This window comes from Thalassophryne amazonica, chromosome 6 (assembly GCF_902500255.1).
Source record: "Thalassophryne amazonica chromosome 6, fThaAma1.1, whole genome shotgun sequence".
Classification (NCBI taxonomy): Eukaryota; Metazoa; Chordata; class Actinopteri; order Batrachoidiformes; family Batrachoididae; genus Thalassophryne; species Thalassophryne amazonica.
The window spans coordinates 86184125-86207227 of NC_047108.1; the positions used below are offsets into that span (position 1 = coordinate 86184125).

General features: G+C 43.5%; 1 protein-coding gene across 1 annotated transcript in view; it reads left to right on the forward strand.

The window, feature by feature from the left end:
• Positions 1-3441: 3441 nt before the first annotated feature.
• The window catches only part of LOC117512569 (14-3-3 protein beta/alpha-1-like), a 39001-nt gene continuing 19339 nt past the window's right edge, over positions 3442-23103 (forward strand). The window contains exon 1 of the mRNA XM_034172698.1: positions 3442-3754. The gene's annotated coding sequence lies outside the window, so the exon portion shown is untranslated. The remainder of the gene's footprint in view (positions 3755-23103) is intronic.

Consider the following 23103-nt stretch of genomic DNA (forward strand, 5'->3'; position numbering starts at 1 on the left):
TTTTGTAGAAAAAAGCAGAGCACAGACATGACACAAAACTAAAGTCATTTCAAATGGCAACTTTCTGACTTTAAGAAACACTATAAGAAATCAGGAAAAAAAAAAATTGTGGCAGTCAGTAACGGTTACTTTTTTAGACCAAGCAGAGGGAAAAAAATATGGAATCACTCAATTCTGAGGAAAAAATTATGGAATCATGAAAAACAAAAGAACGCTCCAACACATCACTAGTATTTTGTTGCACCACCTCTGGCTTTTATAACAGCTTGCAGTCTCTGAGGCATGGATTTAATGAGTGACAAACAGTACTCTTCATCAATCTGGCTCCAACTTTCTCTGATTGCTGTTGCCAGATCAGCTTTGCAGGTTGGAGCCTTGTCATGGACCATTTTCTTCAACTTCCACCAAAGATTTTCAATTGGATTAAGATCCGGACAATTTGCAGGCCATGACATTGACCCTATGTGTCTTTTTGCAAGGAATATTTTCACAGTTTTTGCTCTATGGCAAGATGCATTATCATCTTGAAAAATGATTTCATCATCCCCAAACATCCTTTCAGTTGATGGGATAAGAAAAGTGTCCAAAATATCAACGTAAACTTGTGCATTTATTGATGATGTAATGACAGCCATCTCCCCAGTGCCTTTACCTGACATGCAGCCCCATATCATCAATGACTGGAAATTTACATGTTCTCTTCAGGCAGTCATCTTTATAAATCTCACTGGAACAGCACCAAACAAAAGTTCCAGCATCGTCACCTTGCCCAATGCAGATTAGAGATTCATCACTGAATATGACTTTCATCCAGTCATCCACAGTCCACCATTGCTTTTCCTTAGCCCATTGTAACCTTGTTTTTTCTTTTTAGGTGTTAATGATGGCTTTCGTTTAGCTTTTCTGTATGTAAATCCCATTTCCTTTAGGCAGTTTCTTACAGTTCGGTCACAGACGTTGACTCCAGTTTCCTCCCATTCATTCATTTGTTTTATTGTGCATTTTCGATTTTTGAGACATATTGCTTTATGTTTTCTGTCTTGACGCTTTGATGTCTTCCTTGGTCTACCAGTATGTTTGCCTTTAACAACCTTCCCTTGTTGTTTGTATTTGGTCCAGAGTTTAGACACAGCTGACTGTGAACAACCAACATCTTTTGCAACATTGCGTGATGATTTTCCCTCTTTTAAGAGTTTGATAATCCTCTCCTTTGTTTCAATTGACATCTCTCATGTTGGAGCCATGATTCATGTCAGTCCACTTGGTGCAACAGCTCTCCAAGGTGTGATCACTCCTTTTTAGATGCAAACTAACGAGCAGATCTGATTTGATGCAGGTGTTAGTTTTGGGGATGAAAATTTACAGGGTGATTCCATAATTTATTCCTCAGAATTGAGTCCATATTTTTTTCCCTCTGCTTGGTCTAATAAAGTAACCGTTACTGACTTCCACAATTTTTTTTCTTGATTTCTTATAGTGTTTCTTAAAGCCAGAAAGTTGCCATTTGAAATGACTTTAGTTTTGTGTCATGTCTGTGATCTGCTTTTTTTCTACAAAATTAAACAACTGAATGAACATCCTCCGAGGCCGGTGATTCCATAATTTTTGCCAGGGGTTGTACGATTGGAAGCCTCTTGTGCCAATGATAAAAAAAAAAGCTGGAAAATACAGTAAAAATCCCTGACAGATGTGGTTATCGAGGGACTTACTGGAGAAAGACATTAACATTTCATTGCATAAGTCAGTATATTTAGTGATTTTTTTCTTTTCTTTTCTTTTGGTAAAATGACCAGAAAAAATAAGTTATTTCAACTGTGATTTTCTTTACTGAATGTAGATGTGTTTTAGTGTAATGCTGAGTCCACACCATGTCTTAAGCTACGATGTAAATCATACTTGATTTATTTGTTTCTTAATGTTATGAATGCACAAACAGGAGAAAAAAGGGAAACAATGCTTCCTTCCATAAGTGAGTAAGATGATGAAATTTGCTTCTTTGTGGCTTTGTGATCATGGTTTATTACTTCCACATTGAAATTGTATACACTTCATTCGTTCTTGTATAGTGCTCTCTTCGCCCTATTGTGATATCCCATAATCCCTGGCATGCCAGAGTCACTGCAGTCTAACAAGAGAGAAACCACATGACAACAATTCCAAATGAACATTACGCTACCAAAACGTAATTTTTTATGCCTTTCATAACATTTATAAGAGACTGCATGCATGAGACTCTGAAAACCTGCTAAAACAAATATTGCAAATAATCCGTGTCTGCTACGTTTAACCTGCGTGGAACTTCATAAACCCAAACCCAATTTCAGACATTTTATGTATATTACTCTGGAACAAACAGGACAAACAGTGTTGTAAAGGACAATAAACAGGACATTAAAGAGCAAACTTCACTTTCTCCCAGAACAATATGAACAGGAAGCGATCGCAGCTCAAATCAATTCTCTACAGAATCTGACTTGGTATTAATTAAAGTGGCCGCCTCATTGTGGTGGGTTTTTGTGTGTGTGTGTGTGGTCACAGAGAAACCTTTGCTTGTTATTTTTTTCCCATCATTTATTTCAACCTTGCACACGCAGAATTGCATTCAATGACTGTCAGGTGAACTGCAGCCTGATGCACGATGCGCACTGTCAGAAAAATGCTGCTCTTCCCTTTGCATGCAAAGCTGACAAAAGATTTGCTGCGTCCCGTGTCCATTCATTTCTTTGGTGTCTAAAGGTGTTTGACCCTGACACGCACACCGGCCGGACTCTGCAGGAGTGTCTTTTTTGGACCGCGTTTAAAAAGTTCCTCAACTTCAAAGCACGTCCTGTTGCTGCACTCAGCCCACAGAGACGGAACCAGACAGCAGAAAGAGATCATACAGACATCAACATCTGCATCAACAGGCTGGTAACAGCGATCACTCACGTGATGACTGATAAAATAATTCTACATCTCCAAAAACTTGAAATCCTTCATGGTCATCATTTCTAATATTTAATTCCTCACAATATCACGTTCGATCTTTGGGATCAAGAGTTGACATAATGTGAAGCCGTCATCCTGTGCGTTTTTTCAGTGCATCTGATTAGAGTTTGGAGTTTTCTGCCTACCGTCTGTGTGCGCATGTGTGGGAAAGGCGGAGGTAAATAAGAGCGATCCCTCCCTTGTATAGGACTGAATCACTCACCCACTTATCTACATTTTTGCTGTCCAAATGATACCAGGTCATTCAGATCAGGTTATCGGGGGGAAAAAACACACCGTTATAGCGACATCTGGTGGACAGCGGAAGCTCCACATCCTAGATAAATTTGAAACTGCAGGGAAAAGCAAACATGGCAAAACAGGAGTGTGAGAATAACGGACACGGGGGTAGCCGATCGTATTAGACCCGAAGTCCGAATATTGATCATCAGCACCTTTATCACAAATCAGCCTGAACTTTGAGTCCGACCTGATGGCGGAGGAATGCGTTCGATTCAGAAACAAATGTCCCCTTTACGTTCCTACTGAGTGTGCATGTATTTAAATCAGGTTTGCATTTGAATGTATTTCTTGTTTGATGCACGGGCCGTGGTAGCATTACATAAGGGAGATGTGTCGGTGGGAAGAGAGGAAATAGAAGTGTGAGTAACGGAAGGAGTCCGGGAGTCCTGAACGGTACGCCGAAGGAGACGGAGGCTGCGTCGTCCAGAGACACAAATACACACAGACAGCCAGACAAAACGCAGGGTTGAAATCTGCACATACTGTGAGTGCTTTATCTTTATTCTTATCATATTTTTAATTTTGTAGCTTAGTGGGGTGTGGCCTGTAAGCTGCACCGTTATCTGTGGCGTTAACTGTTAGCAGATTCCCGGATTCCATGACACTTTGTTCCGACGGGCTCGTCATCCTGGGCGGGCCGTGTTCCAGCTGCTTAAATGAATGAATTATAGAAGGAAAAACATTCCATCACATTTTTTTTTTGGTCGCTTACAAAAACGGTAAACGCCGGATTTAGAACGCCAGTTTCCAAATAACATTCAGTTGGTCTTGCTGGCCTAGCTAGCGGGGCTAAGGCGACAGTGGCAAGCTAACTATTATCGCGATCGGAGCAGATGAACACCGATTATACACCATTTATCAAACCACTTAATACATTCGAGAAACTACCTAGAATGTTTTAAAATGACCGAGTGAATTCTGTCATCTCTTGGCCATTATTAGGGATGGGCATTAAAAAAATGACCGCTTCGGCCAACGTAGCAAATGTCCGTAGCGTCAGGGTAAAATGAAGTCAGAATAGGAACACATTAAATCAGTTTATAATACCTAATCGAGATCGAACATTTTAACGCAAAATTAGGTTAAGATCAATGAACTATATAGTTAGACGAGAGGTTTTGAGAACGTTATGATTAGCTAACAGTTAATGTTAGAGAGTGGTGTGGTGAGATTGACCCACTTCCAACGGGGCCGAATTCACAGTGTTCATATTAAATTTATGTCGGTTTTCTAGCCCACATGACTAAAAAACAAAAAGTTGCGCCAAGAGAGCACATATCTTCATATATATTAGAGCTACAACGGCCAATCAACTATTTTGATCAATAATGAATCGTTTTCATTTATTTCATCATCTTAAATGTGAATATTTCCTAGTTTTATTAGTTGCTTTAGTCTTATCTGGCAGCAAACTATCTTTTAGGTTGTGGACAAAACGACATATGAAGGCATCATCTTGGGCTCTGGACGACATTGATCGTTTTTACCAGAATTTGGCCATCAGGTATAGGGCACCACAGTCTCGTTTGACCCCTGCGTGATAACGCGAGATTTGACCACTTACGGGTACCTCCGCTTCCGTTGTGCAATATATACACAGCATAACTTCACACGGACAAATGATGTACCGTTTTATTTTCGGCTACAATCACTGAAGCAGTCGCGAAAAGTGTTTCTTTTTTGTTTTTTCAGTTCCCAGTGGAGAAGGGAAGACAAAGCGAGTGGGAGCGGCCATGTCAGTAAATGTTAGCCTACACAGCTAACCAGAGTAGCTACATTCTCTCACCTGCAAAACCGCCTCAACATGTTTGTGCTCCGTGTCAAACAAACCACAACACTTGTCCGTTTTCCCACCGCATCGTCACTTTTTCTTTGTATTTTCACGTTGTTTGCGTGTAATTTAGCCAAAAGTTCATTGAAAATGCTGTTTTGTTTTGTTTTTTCCTCCGGAAGTGGAGAAATTATATGCATCATGTTTTACCCCTTTAGCGCTCGGCCTCAAACAAGACTGTGGTGCCCAATTGCAAAGACTGCGTAGGTTGTTCCTACAGGAGCCAACAGGAACTGACAGGAGCAGATAGGAAGCCTAATTCCTTTTAACTATGTATGAATAACACTTAAATGCCCATGGCTGCAAAATCTCCGTCTGTATACGGATGTCCGTCAGTTTTTATTTTCTGTTTCCGTTTATTCCGTCATTTATAATCGCTAACTGAAAAAAATATTTTATTGCTTCATTTCAACACAAAATGGGAGAGAAGGACGGAATTTGCTTTAAAATCTATTCCACACGGAGGCCGCCATTACAGGAAGCGATCGTGTGCGCGCAGTGGTGTTCTGGGCAGCGACTCTGTCACCGCGCTCATTGCTTTCTGAAGGTAAACGTGAGCAAAACCTCCGTTTATGGATTTCCGTCCAATTTTTTTTCCATGTTCCGTTTATATCGTATAAAACCGCTAACTTAAAAAAAAAAGTATATTTTATGGCTTTATTTCGACACGAAACGCGCTCCTATCAAACCAGGTGTCCCTATGAGAAAATCAAACTCACCCCTCTTCTACAGCGTTTAATGGCAGCCGGCATCCTTATTGCTGGACTGCTGCCACCTACTGTATCAGGCCGTTAAAGCAACCATAAATCCTCTCATTGAGTCCCGTGTCTTTCAAGTATTTAAAAAGGCAACACTTCCCCCTCTCACTGGACTTTACTGCTAAAATACTTCCTACAGAAACTCCTTTCAGGCCTTACAATTGATTTCCTTCCGTTTTTACACATTATAGCTTTATTTTGACATGAAATGCACTCCTCTCCAAACGTGTGTCCCGGTGATGAAATCTAACTTACCCCTCTTCTTCTTCTACGGCGCTTAATGGCATCACACTGCTGCCACCTGCTGCATCAGTCCATTATAGCAGTACTAAATCCTCTCGATGAGTCCAGTGTCTTTCAAGTACTTAAAAAGTCAACATTTCCCCCTCTCGACCTTCTGGCTAAATTGCTTTCTACAAAAACTTCTTTTAGTACTTACAACTGATTTATTAAGTTTTTACTCTTTAATCGATTCAAAAATGACAAGATAGTTTTTGTAAAATAAAATATTTTGAAGTAAAATAAAATGCTAATACTGTAAAAGTGTTCATTGGTTATGATTTTTATCATTTATATTAAAACTTGTGGCATTTGAAAGTGCTGGATTGTGGTGACAGTATTTCACAAGGCTTTATTTAAAATTCAGTTGATCTGGTGGTTCAATCAATCAATTTTTTTTTTTTTTTCCGAACTTAGTTGTCAATTCCAGTATCATGGCTGTTCACAATATAAGCAAATCAAATGAACAAAGCTCATAAACAAGATCAAAAAAGAAGCAAAACAAAAAATAACAAAGTTCGAAAGGGAGTGGGAAGAAGTAAAAACCCCACCCCCAGTGCACATATCTTCAGTGGTTGCTTAATTGACAGTAAATACAACTGCAGTTAATTTACAATACCTAAATATATTTACAATTTCCCCCAAAAAGTGATCTCCAAATTAAATAAAAGATTAAAAAAGAAAACTCAGCAGTGCCACACAGATAACATGAATGCAGAATGCCACCATAGACTTCCATTTTTTTTAATCTAATAACAGCCATGGACTTGCTGCCAGTAGAACTGCAGGTTGAGGTGCTGAAGTATGTAGGTATCGTGGACTTACTCAATGTGGAGAAGGCCTACGGCCACATGCCATCCATCCGCACACCAAGTCTTTGGAGAGAGGTGAAGATGTACAGGGTTGATGACCAGTACTTGCCAGAAGTGTGGGAGTTTATGACCAAGGAAGTGGGATGCCACTTAAAGGAACTTCATTTGCTCTACATGGCAGAAGAGATAAGCTTCGACAACAGGGAAAAAGACTTTTCATTGGCAATACTTATCATGTCTTTTAGTGTCTTTAAGTGTATTATTTATTTTACCAGGTAAGAGCATAAAGGTTCTAATAATTTATTTATTTTGTAAGACACACTTAGGATTTGATTAATTGTGTAGAATTGCAGACAGTCATTCCATTTGTGGATGGTAACATTACGGACACATACTGTCATACAAAATAGTAAATAAATTGTGATGAAATTAATACACTTTAGTCATTTTTTGCAGTATGATAAGAGTCAAAAAGCACTGTTTTAGGCAAAGTAAAACTGTCCAAATTGCACTCAGAATGCACCAAATTGCACCATTTTTTTTCTAAATTTCCGGGGGGGCATGCCCCCAGACCCCCATAGATGACTTCGCTGTCCACTCACGGAAAATGTTCAGTCAAAAAATTTTCATTTCCTGGCAGCCATGAATTCCCATGGAAGTCAACATTCTCCATGTACAAAGTCTGAAATATCCCTTATTATGATCAGTACTAGCTTCACTACTACTTTACCTTTAATGTCCTTAATTAGCTTATAATATAAAGCGTATCGATTTATGTAGTCAAACACCTTCGTAAAGTCTACAAAGCATGTATACAATGGTTTTCCCTTAAATCAGCGTTCTCAAGCGGATTTCATAAAGGACCAAGAGGGTGCAAGTTTTCGTGGCAATCACCCACTCCACCAGGTGATTTCACTAATTAACTGATTCCATCTGCTCAAAGGGATGTTGATCAGTGAACACCTGGTGGAGTGGGTGGTTGCCACAAAAATGTGCTCCATCAGTCGTCCCTCCCTCAGCATAAGTCCAGTTCTATTACTTCCTAGTTTTCAAATTCACAGGGAACATTCTTGGGACACAGACCTTGGACAAGTTCAAAGATGGCTAACCTTGACCTATTTTAAGAGGTTAAAAAGTCACATTCTGTTACTTTTTTTTTTTAAGGCGGTGGTGACAGCCATGCAGAGTAGAGCGGCACCGTAACGTCAGTGGCTGGTCTACCTAGCTGCAAACTGTTTCATTTGTGTGTAAATATAACCTCTGTCATATATTATGTAAAAGCTAGCGAGAAATAAACAATTCTAAAAGTGAAAATACTGTTTGTTTGTTTTTTTCTAACCTGATGGCACCTCTGGAGTAATTTACAAGACATGTTAGTGAGGCTATGATAGCAGGGTGCTAGTTCATTTAGAGGCTGGCGTGTGAGCTGTTGTAGAGTGGGAGCCATGTTGGCGAAGGCCTGTTGGAGTTCACGCTCCCCACCCTTGAAGTTGGTCCCCTGGTCAGACCACATCTCTGCAGGGGTTCCACATCAGGGGTTCTGCAGGGATTCTATGAACCTTCGTAGCACCATCAGATAAGCGTCTGTATCCATGCTCCTCAAAGATCCAGATGGACTGCCCGGGTAGTTAAGCACTTAAGGATTATTCCCCAGCGTTTCTCATGATGTCTGGCCACCTTGACGAGCATCGGCCCAAAACAGTCTACACCCGTGGAGTAGAAGGCTGGCCTGAACAATCGAAGGCAGGCAGCTGGTAGATCTGCCATCTTGGGGACGGATGGCTGGGCTCTCCAGCGGCGACATTCAGTGCAGGCATGCTGGTACCTGCAAATGGTTTCTCTGCCTTTGATGATCCGGAATGACCTCCGCAATTCGGCAAAGACTCGCTCTGGACCAGGATGGTGAAGGTCACTGTCATACTTCCGGATAAGTAGCCGGGTGACTGTATGTGAGGGATCAAGGACAACTGGGAGCAAGGTAGAGTTACTAAGGCCTTCTGAGCGCTGCAACCGACCACCTACTCTTATTAGACCGGAGGATTTGTCCAATTCGGGTGATAAGGTAAGTAGACGGCTCTTGGATGAGACAGATTTCCCTTCTGCCATCAACATGTAATCTTCAGGAAATGACTGTTGTTGGGCTTGCAGCAGCACCACTGTCTGTCCTTGCTGATACTCTTCAGCACTTGGAGGGGAGTCAGAGTAGCTCTGCCCATGGAGCTCCTGGTCCTTGCCTTCAATTAGCTCCTGCCATGTGTTATACACTTTGAGGTAATGGTCATGGCACAAAATGTAGCCTTGCAGAGCTCAGATGGGTCTTTTTGTGGCTCTGTAGTAGGCTTCTGTGGCCAGGTATTTGGGTCTTGAAGGAGGAAGGGAGGTCCTTGTGACCATCGGTTAGGTTCGGTGAGTGATCTCAGGGATTTACCCCGGGTCAAGTCATCTGCAGGGTTGTTTGCGGAATCAGCATAGCACCAGGTACAGCTCTGGGTGAGCTCTTGGACCTCGGCTACCCTCGCTCCCACGAAGACTTTGTAGCGACACGACTGGGATTGAAGCCAGGTTCTGACTGTTGTGGAGTCAGACCACAAAACCATCTGGGTAACTGCCAGGGTCAGTTCCTTCTTGAGGAGATGGGCGAGCTGTGCAGCTATCAGCGCCGCACAAAGTTCCAGGCGTGGGATGGAATGTGTACGTTTGGGGCCACACGGGACCGAGCGAGGATGAAAGATGGGTGCACCTGACCATCTCCATCTTTGGTTCTCATGTATGCCACAGCACCATAGGCTCTTTCTGAGGCATCTGCGAAGATGTGAACCTCATACGTAGCACCCTCCAGCTTGGCACCTGTGAAAACGTAAGGGCGGGGGAGAGACAAGACAGACAAACACTCAAGCTCTGCTTCCCAACTGGACCAGGCCTGTATGAGCTCTGAGGGGAGATTCATGTCATCCCAGCCACGCTGTTTATCCCATAACTGCCGGATAATAAGCTTTGCTCGGGTGAAGTAGGGCAACAGATACCCCAGGGGATCATATTGGGAGGCCAATACTTTACAAATGTTTCTGAGGGTAGGCACGTCATAGGTTATGGGCCTGTGTTTATAGCCAAAGGAGTCAGTTCTCCAGTTCCAACTAAGGCCAAGGGTAGATTCTTGTCGGTTGGCGTTATCCTGGGCTAACCATTTGTCCAGACTCTTGGATCTGGCTTCTTGAGGCAAGTGGCTCAGGACATTCGCATCATTGCAGGCCCACTGGCGCAAATCAAACCCTGCTGAGGCTAGAAGGGCTCTGAGGCGATCGAGTGACTTAGCTTCATCTGGAGTGTGCAGGCTTTGGAGACAATTATCAACGTAGAAATAATTCTCCACCGAAACCTTGAGGTCATGATCGTGTTGGCAAGGATCTGCTACATGGCGTTGCAGAGCATAAGTCACGCAGCACGGGCTGCAGGCCGTGCCGAATGGAAGGACTTGCCACTCAAAGACTCTTGCAGGTTCGTGCACTTGTAGGTCTCGCCACAGGAATCTGAGTAAGGGGCGATCCTCAGGGAGGAGGTGTAACTGATGGAACATCCCCTTTATATCCCCACTTACTGCTATGGAGCATTCAAGAAAGCTCAGCAGGACTCCCAGTAAAGAAGCCCTGAGGGTAGGGCCAGCTAGTAAGTACTGGTTTAAGGACTGTCCAAGGTACTGGTGGGAGCAGTTGAATATGAGGCGAGACTTCCCATTATGGTTGACAAGATGATGGGGGATGTACCACTCCTCCTGGTGGGGGGTTTGTTGGCTAACCTCACGCACAGCACCCACATCAATGAGTTTCTGTATCTCTTTCGTGTAGGCCTCAGCTTGTTTAGGGTCTTTCAAGAGGCGTCTCTCAGTACTTCGCAGTAAGGGCATGACAGAGTCTTTGGGAGCAACAAGCCGGGGCATGTCTGGATGGAGAAGTAGCGGCGTAACATACCTCTGGATGCCATCTACTTCTTTGCGGACAGTTTTAGCGTCGAGCATAGCCACTGCCAGCTGGTCATGCTTGGACCGTATCACTTCCCTTTCTGGACGGTAGGGAACTGAGTCCATTTGCCACAACCTTTCATCATGTTTGTATAGCTCTTCCAGCTGGGGAAGGCAGGAGATCAACAGACACTGGACATAGTTTGTGGGCCATCCCATGGGCTGGACCGGACCTTGTAGGGTCCACCCCATTCTCGTGTGGACAGCAGCAGGACGGCCGGGTGGTCCCAGCCTGACAGGATCAACTCGTGTGACGAGGTGAGGCTGATCTGAGCTGATAAGGAGTGATGGCTCAGCTTCTCTGAATGCAGGTATGGGAAGGCCACGGAGGTGTCTGAACTTCCTTTTGAAGGCGCTCAATAGGGTAAGTGTCCTGGGCGAGGCTAAGACCGCTGGCTGTAAAAGCACCGTCAGTCTTGTAGCTATTGTGAGGACTAGTAACTGAGGAGACACGGAAAGACACTGTGTATCCAGGAAGTACTTGAATGTCCTGCCTTACAGTGTGCAGTGGAAGGTCTTCTGGAATGCCCTTTATGCGCAGAGCTTTTTCTGCCCTTGGTAAGATTATTGATCTTTCAGACCTGTCATCTAGGATTGTGAAAGTGTTCAGGGTTCGTCCCCCATAGTGGATAAGGATGGGAACCACCTTTAACATAACTCTGTTCCCTGCACCTGGTCGATCGAGGTAGAGAGAGTTTGAGGTGGAGCTAACGAGACAGTTCTCTTGTTTAGCAGCCATGTCTTGGTTACTCTTCTCTGACTTAGTTAATCTCATGGAGAGCTAGGAGGTGCTTGCCCTCACAAAGATTGCAGAACTTCGTCAGTGTGCATTGAGCATCTAGATGGGCACATGCACAGCACCAGCAGCGTTGATTAGCCTGGCTCCACTCTTTAAGCTGCTCTTTGGAGAGCTTTGCGACTTCGCCGCACTGGCTAAGATAATGTTCGTTACTCTCACAGTAGGGGCAGTATGCTTTACTCCTAATCTACCCTTATCTGGTTTACATCTGTTGGGAAGGGGTGGTGTGGACTCATCAGCACCATGCAGGACCGTCACTGTCTGTTTGGCAGAACGACTGTCATTCCTCACGCTTGGCCTTTCTTTGTTGGTTCGTGTAGTAGTCGGACTGTTGAACCCCTGACACCATGACTCATAATGAAGCCACTCCGACAGGTCACGGAGGGTGTGGCTGGTTCCTGACCGCTTAATCTGTTGTCGGCGGAAGTCAGCACACTGTTCAGCAGGGAGCTTGCTTAGTAGGCAAGCCACATGGGAACCACAGTTCAGTTCAATTTCCCCAGCTGGACCTAAGGTCTGAGGTAAGCCTACTAGGGATTGTATCTGAAGGGAGAACTTCTGGAATGCTGCAATGTCGCCACGCTTAACTTCAGGGGCCTCAAGGACGCTAGCTATTCTCCTGAGGGCAAGTTGGTGTGGTTGGCTGAACTTATCACAGAGGGCTGCCATAGTATCAGTGTATCGGGTGGGGGAGTTCAAATAAGCATCAGCAATAAGCCTGGCTTCTTCTAGCGTAACGTGGTCCACAAGTATCTGATAATGGAAAAGTTCAGTGGCATTGGCTGGAAGCAGGTTCTCTAAAGCTATGCGCAGCCTTGCAAACTCGCTGGGGTCTGGATTGATGAACTTTGGGATGGTAGGGTTAGGCCCTCTATACAGTGGTTCAGATACAAGTGGTGGATTGCTACCGCTAGAAGGGGGCATGCAAGGAGTTGTCCCAACAGCCGGTGAACATGGTTGAGCTGATTGAGGTGCCAGATGCCTGGTCTCTGCATTCACAGGAGCTGGGTATGGACATGGGGGAGGCAAAGGAGGCCATTCAGGAGGATGAACAGAGTCATTAGGAGGGGGAGGGTAAAGAAGCTGATTACTAGCTCCTTCAATCTTAAGGGCCTGCATATTACTTTGCAGGTCTGGCTCAGGTTCAGGCCATGGGGGAGGAGGCCAATCATTCTCCTCATGAGGGTCTGTCTTTAGGGGGTAGTTAATAGGAACTATGGAACTTGACAGTTTCTGTGCAGTTGGAGGGGGGCTATGGGTTTGGGCCCTTTCTGTTTTCAATGAGCGGGCGATGTCTATTAATTCCTTAATCTCACTTCGGGCCTCATTCAGTTCCTTTATGCCTTCCTGAATCCACTGCCGTGATTGTTGCAACTTCGCATTCTCCTCCTGTATTACTCTGATCCCTTGGGAGAAGTGGTAATTGTGGTAGGAACTGGCCTGGTACAGGGCTGTAATTGGAGACAGTGGCAGGTTGTCCCATTCCACATCGGTTCTCTGGAGGCGACCTGGGGCTAGCTGAGGAATCTCGGAGTGAGCAGCATTCCCGTAGGAGCACCGGGAGAGGGGTGTCTGGAAGGGGTCACCTGGACTGGATACGCTTGAGGGGGTGGTGGTGCTCTTACTGTACTTGGAAGTGGCAAATCTTGTTGCTGATATCCCACATAATCCACTTCATAGTCCTGTAGTCTAGGGGGAGGTCGGGTTTGTCTCTTAGGTCTCACAGTAGGATACATCTCTTCCACTGGGTCCATCTTAAATAGTTATCCGGCTCAAAGGACCAAATGTTAGTGAGGCTATGATATCAGGGTGTTAGTTCGTTTAGAGGCTAACTGTAGACAAGATGGTGCGTCGGTCAGAACACAGGGATGAAGACACCAGACTCCAGTATGTCCTTCAGCAGGCTTTACTCCAACTAATATTCATGAACATATTCAGAAATATTTACAGTTAGGGAGGGTGATGGAGTGAAGAAGTGAGTCTGAAATAACAAACCAAATAATATTAATTAGTTCAAAACATTACAACTCTCAACTATTAGAAACAAATAAGATGCAGTCACTCATTGGTATACACACAGCATGTAAACTCCAAACCAGTAAATCACTACAGAAAGTAGTGAAATGGCACCATCTAATGGTGGTAGAAAATGACTACAACACAAGGACCATATAGACACAACTTTCACCGTAACTCATTTCAGCATTAACATAACGAAGAGTAAACGCGTTATAGCGTGAGATTAAATCAATTTTATTTATATAGCGCCAAATTACAACAAACAGTTGCCCCAAGGCGCTTTATATTGTAAGGCAAAAGCCATACAATAATTACAGAAAAACCCAACGGTCAAACCGACCCCCTATGAGCAAGCACTTGGCGACAGGGGGAAGGGAAAAACTCCCTTTTAACAGGAAGAAACCTCCATCAGAACCAGGCTCAGGGAGGGGCAGTCTTCTGCTGGGACTGGTTGGGGCTGAGGGAGAGAATCAGGAAAAAGACATGCTGTGGAGGGGAGCAGAGATCAATCACTAATGACTAAAAGCAGAGTGGTGCATACAGAGCAAAAAACCCCCAGCAGTCTAAGTCTATAGCAGCATAACTAAGGGATGGTTCAGGGTCACCTGATCCAGCCCTAACTATAAGCTTTTTCAACAAGGAAAGTTTTAAGCTTAATTTTAAAAGTAGAGAGGGTGTCTGTCTCCCTAATCCGAATTGGGAGCTGGTTCCAGCAGTCCTACATATTTGCTTAATATGCGCGTTGAAGGACATATCCTGATCAAAAATGACTCCAAGATTTCTCACAGTATTACTGGAGGTCAGGGTGATGCTATCCAGAGTAAGGATCTGGTTAGACACCATGTTTCTAAGATTTGTGGGGCCAAGTACAATAACTTCAGTTTTATCTGAGTTTAAAAGCAGGAAATTAGAGGTCATCCATGTCTTTATGTCTGTAAGACAATCCTGCAGTTTAGCTAATTGGTGTGTGTCCTCTGGCTTCATGGATAGATAAAGCTGGGTATCATCTGCGTAACAATGAAAATTTAAGCAATGCTTTCTAATAATACTGCCTAAGGGAAACATGTATAAAGTGAATAAAATTAGCACAGAACCTTGTGGAACTCTATAATTAACCTTAGTCTGTGAAGAAGACTCCCCATTTACATGAACAAATTGTAATCTATTAGATAAATATGATTCAAACCACTGCAGTGCCGTTAATACCTATGGCATGCTCTAATCTCTGTAATAAAATTTTATGGTCAACAGTATCAAAAGCTGCACTGAGGTCTAACAGGACAAGCACAGAGATGAGTCCACTGTCTGAGGCCATAAGAAGATCATTTGTAACCTTCACTAGTGCTGTTTCTGTACTGTGATGAATTCTAAAACCTGACTGAAACTTCAAATAGACCATTCCTCTGCAGATGATCAGTTAGCTGTTTTACAACTACCCTTTCAAGAATTTTTGAGAGAAAAGGAAGGTTGGAGATTGGCCTATATTTAGCTAAGATAGCTGGGCCAAGTGATTGCTTTTTAAGTAATGGTTTAATTACTGCCACCTTAAAAGCCTGTGGTACATAGCCAACTAATAAAGATAGATTGATCATATTTAAGATCGAAGCATTAACTAATGGTAGGGCTTCCTTGAGCAGCCTGGTAGGAATGGGGTCTAATAGACATGTTGATGGTTTGGAGGAAGTAACTAATGAAAATAACTCAGACAGAACAATCGGAGAGAAAAAGTCTAGCTAAATACCAGCATTACTGAAGGCAGCCGAACATAAAGATATGTCTTTGGGATGGTTATGAATAATTTTTTCTCTAATAGTTAAAATTTTATTTGCAAAGAAAGTCATGAAGTCATTACTAGTTAAAGTTAAAGGAATACTCGGTTCAATAGAGCTCTGACTCTTTGTCAGCCTGGCTACAGTGCTGAAAAGAAACCTGGGGTTGTTCTTATTTTCTTCAATTAGTGATGAATAGTAAGATGTCCTAGCTTTATGGAGGGCTTTTTTATAGAGCAACAGACTCTTTTTCCAGGCTAAATGAAGATCTTCTAAATTAGTGAGACGCCATTTCCTCTCCAGCTTACGGGTTTTCTGCTTTAAGCTGCGAGTTTGTGGGTTATACCACGGAGTCAAGCATTTATGATTTAAGGCTCTCTTTTTCAGAGGAGCTACAGCATCCAAAGTTGTGCTCAATGAGGATGTAAAGCTATTGACAAGATAATCTATCTCACTCTGAGTTTAGGTAGCTACTCTGCACTGTGTTGGTATATGGCATTGAAGAACATAAAGAAGGAATCATATCCTTAAACCTAGCTACAGCGCTTTCAGAAAGACTTCTACTGTTATGGAACTTATTCCCCACTGCTGGGTAGTCCATTAAAGTAAATGTAATTGTTATTAAGAAATGATCAGACAACAGGGGGTTTTCAGGGAATACTGTTAAGTCTTGAATTTCTATGCCATATGTCAGAACAAGATCTAAAGTGCGGTTAAAATGGTGGGTGGGCTCATTTACATTTTGAGTGAAGCCAACTGAATCTAATAGATTAAATGCAGTGTTGAGGCTGTCATTCTCAGCATCTGTGTGGATGTTAAAATCACCCACTATAATTATCTGAGCTAAGCACTAAGTCAGACAAATGGTCTGAAAATTCACAGAGAAACTCAGTAATGAGCAGGTGGACGATATATAATAACAAATAAAACTGGTTTTTGAGACTTCCAATTTGGATGGACAAGACTAAGAGTCAAGCTTTCAAATGAATTAAAGTTCTGTCTGGGTCTTTGATTAATTAATAAGCTGGAGTGGAAGATTGCTGTTAATCCTCCTCCTCGACCCGTGCTTCGAGCATTCTGACAGTTAGTGTGACTCGGGGGTGTTGACTCATTTAAATTAACATAATCGTCCTGCTGTAACCAGGTTTCTGTAAGGCAGAATAAATATGTTGATCAATTATTATATCACTTACTGACAGGGACTTAGAAGAGAGAGACCTAATGTTTAATAGACCACATTTAACTCTTTTGGTCTGTGGTGCAGTTGAAGGTGCTATATTATTTTTTCTTTTTGAATTTTTATGCTTAAATAAATTTTTATTGGTTATTGGTGGTCAAGGAGCAGGCACCATCTCTACGGGGATGGGGTATTGGGGGGATGGCAGGGAGAGAGAAGCTGCAGAGAGGTGTGTAAGACTACAACTTTGCTTCCTGGTCCAAACCCTGGATAGTCACAATTTGGAGGGTTTAATAAAAGTGGCCAGATTTCTAGAGATGAGAGCTGCTCCATCCAAAGTGGGATGGATGCCGTCTTTCCTAACAAGACCAGGTTTTCCCCAGAAACTTTGCCAATTATCTATGAAGCCCACCTCATTTTTTGGACACCACTCAGACAGCCAGCAATTCAAGGTGAACATGCGGCTAAACATGTTACTCCCGGTCCGATTGGGGAGGGGCCCAGAGAAAACTACAGAGTCCGACATTGTTTTTGCAAAGTTACACACAGATTCAATATTAATTTTAGTGCCCTCCGATTGGCGTAACCGGGTGTCATTACTGCCGACGTGAATTACAATCTTACCAAATTTACGCTTAGCCTTAGCCAGCAGTTTCAAATTTCCTTCAGTGTCGCCTGCTCTAGCCCCCGGAAGATATTTAACTATGGTTGCTGGTGTCGCTGACTTCACATTTCTCAAAAAAGAGTCGCCAATAACCAGAGTTTGTTCCTCGGTGGGTGTGTCGCCGAGTGGGGAAAAACGGTTAGAAATATGAACGGATTGGTGGTGTACAGGGGGCTTCTGTTTGGAACTACGCTTCTTCCTCACAGTTACCCAGCTGGCCTGCTTTCCTGGCTGCTGGGGGACAGCTAACTGCGGCTAAGCTACCTTGGTCTGCACCAACTACAGGGGCCTGGCTAGCTTTAGGATTTTCCAAGGTGCGGAGCCAAGTCTCCAATTCGCCCAGCCTGGCCTCCAAAGCTACGAACAAGCTACACTTATTACAAGTACCGTTACTGCTAAAGGAGGCCGAGGAATAACCAAACATTTCACACCCAGCGCAGCAAAGTGCGGGAGAGACAGGAGAAGCCGCCATGCTAAACCAGCTAAGAGCTAATAGCTGCCCTGAGCTAGCGGATTCCTAAAAACACACAAAGTGAATAATGTGTGAATAATTTAGAGGTGATTCAGCAGAGAGAGTGCTTTAGTTAAGGCACGTGAAGATTACACTGTGAAATAAATCGTTATCTAGATCAATCTATCTACGCAGATTAAACAGCTAACAGATACAGCAAAACACCGCTGTGCTCCGGAATAGGAAGTGATACAATACCGCAGTGAGAGCCAACCACCAGTAGTGGACATAAGAGATAACTCTGTAACATGCAAACACTCGTTTACAGGCTTCAGTGTGCATTATAAGGACCGCGACTGGACCGGAACTCAAAGCTAACTGCTAGCGTGGCTAAATGAGTCACAAACAGACAGTCTAAACTTACATTAACTGCATGTTACAGACACACAAACCACACACTTACTTTTTGTCATTAACTCAGTGCTGAGAACATTAGCTGTAGGAGGTCAAAGGCACTTATTTCACTGCACTGCTCTTCTGTATCGTGCCACACGTCAGGAGAAAAAACCCGGGTAAATCAGAATCAGCAGCAACGCGAGACCATGAACATAACCTCACGTGACTACAATGGAGGAGGGCTTAACCTTTATTAAAAGACATTTGGCGAAAGTGAGCATGTACGCTAACTCAAAACTAACTTCCACTAAAGCTCATGTATGCGTGCACCCATTCTCTCCTGCAGATGCCTGATAAAAGGAAGTAAATAAAAATATTATGATTTATTGATAGAGGGGCTTTATTAGACATGTAAGACAATAGGATCTTAATAATTTATGTAAATAACAAATGTTTAAAGTGTGTGTATACACACATACAGTGGTCCCTCGTTTATCGCGGGAGTTACATTCTAAAAATAACCCGCAGTAGGTGAATCCGCGAAGTAGTCAGTGTTATTTTTTACAACTATTATAGATGTTTTAAGGCTGTAAAACCCCTCACTACACACTTTATATACACTCAACAAAAATATAAACGCAACACTTTTGGTTTTGCTCCCATTTTGTATGAGATGAACTCAAAGATCTAAAACTTTTTCCACATACACAATATCACCATTTCCCTCAAATATTGTTCACAAACCAGTCTAAATCTGTGATAGTGAGCACTTCTCCTTTGCTGAGATAATCCATCCCACCTCACAGGTGTGCCATACCAAGATGCTGATTAGACACCATGATTAGTGCACAGGTGTGCCTTAGACTGCCCACAATAAAAGGCCACTCTGAAAGGTGCAGTTTTATCACACAGCACAATGCCACAGATGTCGCAAGATTTGAGGGAGCTTTCAATTGGCATGCTGACAGCAGGAATGTCAACCAGAGCTGTTGCTCGTGTATTGAATGTTCATTTTTCTACCGTAAGCCGTCTCCAAAGGCGTTTCAGAGAATTTGGCAGTACATCCAACCAGCCTCACAACCGCAGACCACGTGTAACCACACCAGTTTCTGCACAAACTGTCAGAAACCGTCTCAGGGAAGCTCATCTGCATGCTCGTCGTCCTCATTGGGGTCTTGACCTGACTCCAGTTCGTCATCATAACTGACTTGAGTGGGCAAATGCTCACATTCGCTGGCATTTGGCAAGTTGGAGAGGTGTTCTCTTCACGGATGATGCGAAGGAGATGTGTTGCACTGCATGAGGCAAATGGTGGTCACACCAGATACTGACTGGTATCCCCCCCCCAATAAAACAAAACTGCACCTTTCAGAGTGGCCTTTTATTGTGGGCAGTCTAAGGCACACCTGTGCACTAATCATGGTGTCTAATCAGCATCTTGATATGGCACACCTGTGAGGTGGGATGGATTATCTCAGCAAAGGAGAAGTGCTCACTATCACAGATTTTGACTGGTTTGTGAACCATATTTGAGGGAAATGGTGATATTGTGTATGTGGAAAAAGTTTTAGATCTTTGAGTTCATCTCATACAAAATGGGAGCAAAACCAAAAGTGTTGCATTTATATTTTTGTTGAGTGTATTTAATTGCTGAAAATGCGGGGTTGCTGTGCATTTGGAGGCACAAATAGACAAAACAAGGGCTTCATGATGTACAGATTCCTTTCAGATCCGAACAGAAGAAAAATTTGGGAAAATAAAGTCATCCTTGTGGGATGGGATCATCGTCAAGGTTTTGCGAGGTAAATTTGTTCTTCAGTCCCATGTACAGTAAAACTCTCCTAAACCGTCATCGTATAAACCGGATATTCATAATTACCAGACAAAAAAGTCCCAAAGTTTTGTATTGTTTTCCATGTGATAAACACCGTATGTAATATATTTTTGTACGACAGATTTTTCGCTCACATCAGATAAAATGTCTTTTCCGATCCAAGTGTATTTCCATTAAAAACCAAAATGTACAAATGTAGACCTTACCTTTGATTTTGAGGTGATGATTGTAGAATAAAAAGCTTGTTGAGGGACAAATTAGTCCAGAATAAAGCATAATCTATTGATGGAGAACTTTAAAACTGTCACGCACATCTGTGTCATGACGCAGAGATACAGAGCTACAGAAGCATAAATCAGGCTTTAAATGAATTAAATAAATCATCATAAATTGTAAATTCATGAAAATTTGATAGCTTAACTATTTTTTATATTGATTTTGATAGCATCTGTACCTGGATGTGTTGCTGTATGTGATTAACTGATAAAAAATGTTGAAAACATAAAAAGTTAAGCACAGTTGGACCCAAAATGGTGCCATGGTCTAAGTTGACGCTGCTGTCTCAATTCAGGGACCCCAGGTCAGAAAGCCAGTCAGTATCTGCTGTGACCACCATTTGCCTCACGCAGTGCAACACATGTGCAACACATCTCCTTCTCATAGAGTTGATCAGCAGCCAGATGCTATCAGATGTAAACATTTGCCCACTCAGCTCTGTTACGACAATGAACTGCAGTCAGGTCGAGACCCTGATAAGGATGACAAAAATGCAGATGAGCTTCCCTGAGACGTTTCTGACAGTTTGTGCAGAAATTCTTAGTTGTGCAAACCGATTGTTGCAGCAGCTGTCCAGGTGGCTGGTTTTAGATTATCTTGGAGGTGAACATCCTGTGCTGATGTGGTTGCATGTGGTGTGTAGTTGTGAGGCCGGTTGGATCTACTGCCAAATTCTCTGAAAAGCCTTTGGAGATGGCTTATGGTACAGAAATCAACATTGAATTTATAGGCAACAGCTCTGATGGACATTCCTGCAGTTAGCATGCCAATTGCACACCCCCACAAAACTTGCAACATCTATGGCTGTGTCATAAAACTGAACATTTTAGTGGCCTTTTATTGTGGCCAGCCTAAGGCACACCTGTGCAGTAATCATGCTGTCTCAAAGGATTCAAAGAAATTTTATTGTCATATGCACAGAAGAACATGTTCCCTGCACAATGAAATGTGTCTACTGCATTTAACCCATCCTAATTGCCAGTAGGAGCAGAAGTCGCCATTAGGCACCCGGGGACCAGCTCCAGATGTACATCCCTGCCTTGGTCAACAGCAGGGCTGAGCAAACCAACACCGACCCATAACAAACAACACACACACAACACATAGGCCGGCCCGGTACATAAAACATATATATGAAAGCAAAACACGAGGGAAAAGGAGAAAAAAAAAAAAACCCTCATAGCCGCTGCATTACACAGCGGCAATGAGGAAAAAAATCCCTATCAGCACAGAAAAACAGTAATCACACAGACAAAAACAAGGACACAGGACGACAACCGAGATTTGAAGAGGTCCAGTTTATCAGAACACTCCGGAGGCAGCCTGTTTGGCGCCTTCAACGGCCTTCTCCGACAATCCTGGAGGGGGGAGGGGCAGCCCTGCGCAGTCTGAGCAGTCCTGAACAGTCAACGTCAGAGCTGGAGAAGCTGAGGGGAGGGGGGAAGACCAGGGAGCGAGGCTTAAGTGTTGATTTTCTGAGGAGGTTTTATCACAGTGACCTTGAAGTGCACCTGTATTTGGGGAAGCCAAATGAATAGCCAGATTAGCAGACGCCTGAAAGATTCCACAGTTCTGAGAACAGAGTGGCTCTCAATGCATCTGAATGTAGAATGTGGTCTTCACAGACCGTCAGAGAGGGTTTCCAGGGCTGCAATTCTGCTCGAGATGTTTCCAACGCGCGGTTAACCCCCGCCGACTGCGCAGCCACTGCCTTCCCAATCGAATCAATCATGTAGGGCAGCCTGGAAGGACCAATCAAAGCTGCTTCCACTTTCTTGATTTTCCGGTAGACCAGCACAGTGCCCGCTCCACACATCAGAAAGCCGGTCACCACCAAGCCGAATATGTACACATCTTCGACGTCCTCCACAGAAAGCATGTAAAGGCACATGACCTGCCATCTCCTCCACAAGTCCTTCACGTAACCCATCGCATGCGTCCTGGCAGGACAGGTCGGGTCCTCCGCCCCCGAATGTCTTGTAGTAAAAACAGTGTCAATTGCGTTCAGAGACCACTTTAACAGATCCATTTTTGTCGTTTTCCAGAAGAGCAAAGCTGCAGCCTCACAGACAACACGCCACAGAAGCAGGAAAGATAAGGAGGGAGGGAGAAGAGAAAAGTGCGTCCGTCTCATCCGAGTGCAAGCTGGCAATTTTGCAGCACCTGTCTAATCAGCATCTTGATATGCCGCACCTGTGAGGTGGGATGGATTATCTCGGAAAAGGAGAAGTGCTCACTAACAGATTTAAACAGATTTGTGCACATTATTTGAGAGAAATAGGTCTTTTGTGTTTGTAGAAATGGCGCCCTTCCAATATGGCGCCACGTGAAGGCACCCTGGTATTCTGGTGCTCCCTGTTTTGTCTGTTTTTGTGCGTGAATCGTGTGTCATCATGTCCCTACACCCGCGAGGAGCTTCTAAACATCAAATCACCCATGGACATTACGCCAGTTTTTTTTAGTGCCTGCAGCTGAACTGGTTCACTTTTTGGCCAAAAAAGTGAGACGACAGCGGTGAGGAAAACGAGCTGGAGCTCTCGTGTGCCTCAGACGAAGGGGCACGCGCACGCCCCTACCTGGGATATTTCTCTCCAACGTCCGCTCACTCCACAAGAAGATGGATGAGATGGCACTGCTGATGAAGAAGAATGGAGATTTCTCCTCATCTTGTGTACTGTGCTTCACGGAGACATCGTTAAATGCACAGACACCAGACTGCGCGCTCCAACTAGAGGGATTCCAACCCCTCCGCG